Consider the following 7,215-nt stretch of genomic DNA (forward strand, 5'->3'; position numbering starts at 1 on the left):
ATCAATCAATGTAATTCACCACATTAACAAATTGAAAAATAAAAACCATATGATTATCTCAATAGATGCAGAGAAGGCCTTTGACAAAATTCAACATCCATTTATGATAAAAACTCTCCAGAAAGCAGGAATAGAAGGAACATACCTCAACATAATAAAAGCTGTATATGACAAACCCACAGCAAACATTATCCTCAATGGTGAAAAATTGAAAGCATTTCCCCTAAAGTCAGGAACAAGACAAGGGTGTCCACTTTCACCGTTACTATTCAACATAGTTCTGGAAGTTTTGGCCACAGCAATCAGAGCAGAAAAAGAAATAAAAGGAATCCAAATTGGAAAAGAAGAAGTAAAACTCTCACTGTTTGCAGATGACATGATCCTCTACATGGAGTGTTCATTTCTTTAGTGCAGTCTCTGTGTCTCTCTGCTTGAGGCCACAACTCCTGTTGGATGGTCCTTCTTGAAACTTTGAGTAACATCAAGTGACCATTCCCCATACTTGCTTCCTGTTATTGTCCCAGGATGCCTCAACATCCTTTTTGTTTTCTCTTAACTCTGTCTTTTGTGAATCTTTCTCTTATTGACTCTGTGCCATCATCCCCATTGAGTGGGTTATTTCCTGCTGTGACATATTTCCGAATGAGCCTAAAGTAGAAAGGATGGTTCAGCGTCCCCATGGATTTCTACTGGTTTTTGCTACATGCCTGTTAGGAATTAGAAAGTTTAGCAAACTTGGGTTCTCTATATTCCTGACTGTTGGCTCACAGCCTGAGGGGACTTGAGTACTTGGCAGTGTGGTGAAGTGAGCACAAAGCAGACTTGAGAAAAATAAGACATATGTGGAAATTAATATTTTTAAATAACCCATGGGGCAATAAAGATTCCATGAGGGAAATTGAAACTATTTTGAACTGAATTAAAATGAAAACAAAACATAAAATGTATGACATGAAACTTTTGTTAGGATGCACATCTAACTTGTGCATGAGCATGCTCAGTTGTGTCCAACTCTGAGACCCCGTGGATCGTAGCTCCTCTGTGCATGGGATTATCCTGGCCAGAATATTGGAGTGGTTTACCATTTCCTCTTCCAGGGGATCTTCCTGACCAGGGAATGAACCTGTGTCTCCTGTATCGGTAGGTGGATTCTTTTACCACCGAGCCATCTGGGAAGCCTCTAAGTCTAACATATAAAAACAATTATTTAATATACTTATATAGTCTAGAAAAGAATAATTGGGAAATAAAAATTTTTAAATTGCCATTTAAAGTGGCATCAGAGAATAGGAAATCATCAGGGATTGTTAGCTGAAAAAATATGCACAGCCTGAGAGTTGTGAGTTAAGTTGGGGCAGAATGAAGCCCAGGACACAGCATTTCAGATAGCTCTGAGAAACTGCTCCAAAGAGGTAGGGGGATGGTCAGTATATATGTGATTTTGGTAAAGGGGGAGTACATGCAGTTAAGCATATATTTTTTGCAGAAGGTTTCTGGAGCAGACATCACCATGAAGGATTTCAGTACCTTGCTATGTGTGAGGAGATACAAGAATTGGGCTCATAAAATTGTCCCCTGAAAATATCTAATTATCTGAAGACCTGTTCTTCCAGTTTTTTCCAGAGCACAGAGTGCTTCATCTGTGCTCTTTATCCTGGGAACTCCTTTCAGGGGGAATTGAAGATCAGCAGCTACAGCAGCTCATAACTTAATTCTTGTAGAGGTAGATGGCAAGTGCCAATTTGTAGGTGACAGGATACATTTAACAAAATATGTGCTTGACCTATATCCTGAAAACTACAAAATACTGCTGAAAGAAATGAACACAAATATTCATGCATTGGAAGATGTCAGTTCCCCTCAAAATGCTGTGGCAGATTCACAGCAGTGCCAGTTGGAATACTTGTAGTTTTTTTTTTTTTTTTTAAGAAATTGAGCTGCTTCTAAAATTTACATGAGTATGTAAGAAAAGAGAGACGATACAAGGGAATTAGAATATCCTAAATAATTTCTAAAGAGAGTAGGATGACATGCTGATTTAAAGGATTTCCATAGTTAAAACAATCAAGATAGTGTGGTATTAGTATAAGAAAAAATATAGATCAAGGGAACACAACAGAAACAGAATAGAAAATCCAGAAATAGACACATATTGTGTATGTATTTGTGCATAAGTTGAGAATGTATGTATTTTGTTTTTATTTTATTATAATTTTTTAAAAGTACTGCAATCTTTATGCTATAAGCAAACATGACTTCAAAATGTGTCAAAGATGTAAAAGTTAAAACTAAAACAACTTATGAAAGAAACAGTAGGATAAAAGGATAAAATCTTCTTGACCTTGGTATAGAAGATCTGTTAGGACACAGAAAATATGCTTCACAAATGAAAAAAGTTGATAAATGGACTAAACTAAAATTTAGAACTTATGCTCACCAAAAAATACCCTTGAAATGAATAGGCAAGAAGCAGAAGACAAAGATGCACGTATGTGTATGAATGTATGTGTGTATGTATCTGTATATGTGTGTGTATTCAACCTATTTACAAGACAAACATTAAAAATGAGCAAAAGATTTCAGCTCATTTTGCATTTATAGGAGTATACAAATATGCTTTTTTATAATTTACCATTAGGGAACTGCAAAGTAAATCTTCAATAAGATGTGAACATTGCCCACCCAATGGAATGACTTAAATTTAAAATGCTGATAATAATGTGTTGGCAAGGATATAGAGCAATTGGAACTTCATATATTGTTTTTAAAAATGTCAAATCATAACAACCACTTTGAGAAACATTGTAGAAATTTTTATACAATTGAAGAAATGTACACTTAGAATAAACAGAGGTGGCACAGTGCTAAAGAATTTGCCAGCCAATGTAGGAGACACAAGAGATGCGGGTTTGATTCTTGGGTTGAGAAGGAAATGGCAACCCACTCTAGTATTCTTGCCTGGGAAATCCCATAGTCAGAGATGCCTGCTGGACTGTAGTCCATGTGGTCACCAGAGTCTGACACAACTTAGTGACTAATCACCACCAACATACTATATCTTAATAAAGCTGATTAAAAATATAATTAAGAATATATACACATAGTTTTATGATTTATGTTATAAAAATGTTGCTACAAAAGAATTTCTTTCTCCTTAAAATTTGACTAAGATAATTCTAAAAACTACAGAGATTCCCATTATCCTCAGAAATCCCTCTGCTTCTACAAACACACACTCAGAGTTTGATTTATAATAGCAAACAACTTTTGTGTAGTGCTCTGAGACATTTTTTACATTCTACAAAGCTATTGAGATAAGTTAATGAAGGATTCTTTGGTAAAGAAAGGGTAGAATGATCTATATAAACCTTCCATTAAAAAAAATACAGTGTATCATGTTTGTGTCATTGAACTTTCACTGATTTTAATTAGTTTGTCTTATCAGTAGGTTGAATACATACACAGAAACATACACACATACATACAATTTCATCTTCATCTTCTGTTTCTTGCCTATTCACTTTCTCAAGGGTAGTTTTTGGTGAGCAGAAGTTTTAAATTTTAATTTAGCCCAATTATCAACTTTTTTCTTTTGTGAATCATGTTTCTGTGTCCTAACAGATATTCTCTACCAAAATCAATAAGATTTTATCCTTTTTATCCTTTCTTTGATAAGTTGTTTACCTTTAACTTTTACATCTTTGATATATTTTGAAGTCATGTTTGCTTGTAGCATAAGGTAAAGATTGACATTATTTTTGTCTGGGCTGTTAAAACTTCCCCTACCACTATTAACAAGGAAAATTAGTCCAAGAAGTATGCAAAGGTTTGCAAAGTTTTAGGTTTACTAGGTTATGATGGAGAACTTCATCTTTGCGTCCATATTAACTTACTGTTTAGTTGGGCATTTAACTCTACACTCTAGGAGCTTCCTTGTGAAACAGTACTCTGAATAGTCATTCATTCAAGTTGTGAATACAATTGCATTGCTGGAAAATTGCTGGGATGATGAGTTCCCCAAATAGGAAGTTATAATTCAGCCTTAAGAATCTTCAGTTCAGTTCAGTTGCTCAGTCGTGTCTGACTCTCTGCAACCCCATGAATTGCAGCACACCAGGCCTCCCTATCCATCACCAACTCTCAGAGCTTGCTCAAACTCATGTCCATCGAGTTGGTGATGCCATCTAACCATCTCATCATCTGCTGTCCCCTTCCCCTCCTGCCTTCAATCTTTTCCAGCATCAGAGTCTTTTCCAATGAGTCAGTTCTTCACATCAGGTGGCCAAAGTATTGGAGTTTCAGCTTCAGCATCAGTCCTTCCAATGAATATTCAGGACTGATTTCCTTTAGGATGGACTTGTTGAATTTCCTTGCAGTCCAAGGGACTCTCAAGAGTCTTCTCCAACACCACAGTTCAAAAGCATCAGTTCTTCACCATTGACTTTCTTTAGAGTCCAACTCTCACATCTATACATGACTACTGGAAAAACCACAGCTTTGACTAGATGGACCTTTGTTGGCAAAGTAATGTCTCTTCTTTAAGGGCTTTAGAGACAAACTCAACATAGAATTTCAGTGCACCAAATAGGTAGTATTGTACTGAAAGAGTAAAATAAACTAAGGCATTTTTCTTTGATTGTGGGGAAGTCAAGTTAATAAGTATGCTTTATCATAAAAAAGAAAGATAGCACTTTCAAAATATTAGCTCCTTCTAATAAAAAATTAGACAAAGAGGATTTTTTTTTATATTAACATGTTAAGGTTATGTTGTTACACTGAGTCAAAGTGGAATATTAAGGAATATCTTGATTAGGCAATTTTTACTTTCTCAGTCATTCTGAGTAATTGCGAGAATCTTTGGGAAGTTAAATATAGGTAGATTCCATCATGACTTATGTTTGGTTGTGATTTCATAGAACTGATGTGGGTTAATATAACAATCTAAGAAAAAAAGGAACAGCATTTTGCCCCTAAGGGGAATGTTCCCCATTACCATGTTTTTAATCTCAGAGTTGAAAGTAAAACTGATGCAGAGAGAAGGTTAATAACTTGCTCAAGGTATATAGCCACCTATAAGCAGAATCAGAACAAAGAGTGTCATTGATACAATAAAGAACTAAAATCCTTGAAATTTCTGACTCTTATTACATTTAAAAATTAAAGTAGTTGCCAAATAATCTTCTAGCGTTTCTTTGGTGGAGAACATTACATTAGTCAGCTGCATGTTGTTTCCTATACACATTTCTGTGAGGAAGGTGAGTGCATGTGGGCTCTATCTGACTCCTTAGATGTGTGTACATGTGCAGTCACTCAGGCATGGCTCACTCTTTGCACCTCCATGATCTGTAGCCCGCCAGGCTCCTCTGTCTGTGGGATTATCCTGACAATAATACTGGAGTGGGTTGCCGTTTCCTTCTCCAGGGGATCTTCCTGACCCGGGGACTGAACCTGTGTCTCCCCTGATTTCCACAATGGCAGGTGGATTCTTACCACTGAGCTGCCTGGGAAGCAACCCTATAGATGTGATGGCCAGTTCATACACACAGGGCTGCCTCACATGTTTGTGGTACCCAACTGCCTGACCCACACTACCTCTTCTGAAACCTGATTTTATCAGGCTAAGTTTCTAGATTTGTATTTGTTTCAGACATTGAGTATTTTGCTCTTTGGCTGAAATTGTGAATGTTAGCAGTTTCCAACTCTTTATTATAATTTCACCAATGTGAGAAAGTTTGACTTCTTGATTCAGATGCTAAAATGAATTCCCAAACCCATGATAGGCAAGCCTAGCAGTGTTCTTTGTGCAAACAGAATGTCCTCTGGGTCCTTTTGCAGTTTCTCAGAATGTTCTTACTTGTGGTTACCACTGCTGTGGTGTCTGTCTACTCAGTTTGAAAGTGGTTGGAGAAGATTGAGCCAAGTAGGTGGAAACTTGATCCAGATAAATGGATCATCTAACAGGATTAGATGGTGTTTGGTGTAACCATCTGACAGGACACTTTGAACAAAGACTCAGAGGTGGAACTCAGTGTCATATGAGTGGTGGGAAATGAGTGAAGAATACAATGAGGAGATCAGCAATACTAAATGTATGGAAATTGGACTTATGCCCAATGTGGTGCCAAATTTCTGCCTGCATTGAATTCTAGATGAGAATTGTAGGTAGTTCCTTAGGATGGATTCAAAATAAAACAGAACAAATGGAGAACAATGTAGTAATCTTGTCAGGTTCTAGGCTAGGAGCAGAGAATGAGACTTCAGAGGAAAAAGCAAATATCAAAGCCATTATTAACAAAAATAATAAGAGTTAGTAGTTCATATAACACCAAACTCATAATTAGTATTTATCATGTACCTCATTATACTTGTGGGAGCAAATTTGCCCATCAATAAGATAGTTATTATTGTAATTTGGAGATTAAAAATTAACTTGATAAATAAGCTGTTACTAGAGAAGTAGCTAGTCCATGGAGGATGTATTATTATGCCTAATGTAGAACAGACAGGACGGCCTACCTGGAACTTTGAAAAAAGAAAGGGAGGCAGGCAAGTTTTCCTTTCTCTTCCAACTCACTCCTTCACCCCAGCTGAACTTCAGATATTCCTAAAATCTTAGGCTTCTCTTCCTGGTGAGAGAGTCATCCTGAAGGACTATAGGTCACACAATTGGAATCAAAATGTTACTGCATTGGCAGCTGAGAATTTGAATAAACTAACTTGTCCAAAGAACCATGGAAATAAGAGAGAAAACTCTTGAAATGTATAACTCATATCAGAGATTTATAGCCCCTGCTGCTAAATAGTGAGCCTTAGGAGAGCTCTCAGAGGACATTTGTCAGCTCATCTTTGGATACTGTACTTAGAGTTGGGAAAGTGGGAATCTCTGGGGCTCTTTTAGTCCTCTCCTCTGTGCTGCTGTATCTAAGGGGAGCTTCTGATTTCTTCATTTGATATGTATTTGCTCATACATTCAAGAAACTTTGAGCTTCCAAACCCTAAGGATACAGAAATCAAGGTTTAATAATGGAAATAGATAAGTAAACACGGGCATAGGATAGGAAAGGGCCATTTGGGTGTGTTTGTGTTGGGGAGGATACTGAAGTTTCCTACAAAAATACGGACCTGAGTTAAAGGCAGGCTGCTGGGAGCTAACTAGATGAGAAAGGATGAGGACAAGGGCATTCTAGACTGAGGACAGAGCTTGAAGTCAGCTCC

The sequence above is a fragment of the Budorcas taxicolor genome, chromosome 10 (genome assembly GCF_023091745.1).
Source record: "Budorcas taxicolor isolate Tak-1 chromosome 10, Takin1.1, whole genome shotgun sequence".
Lineage (NCBI taxonomy): Eukaryota > Metazoa > Chordata > Mammalia > Artiodactyla > Bovidae > Budorcas > Budorcas taxicolor.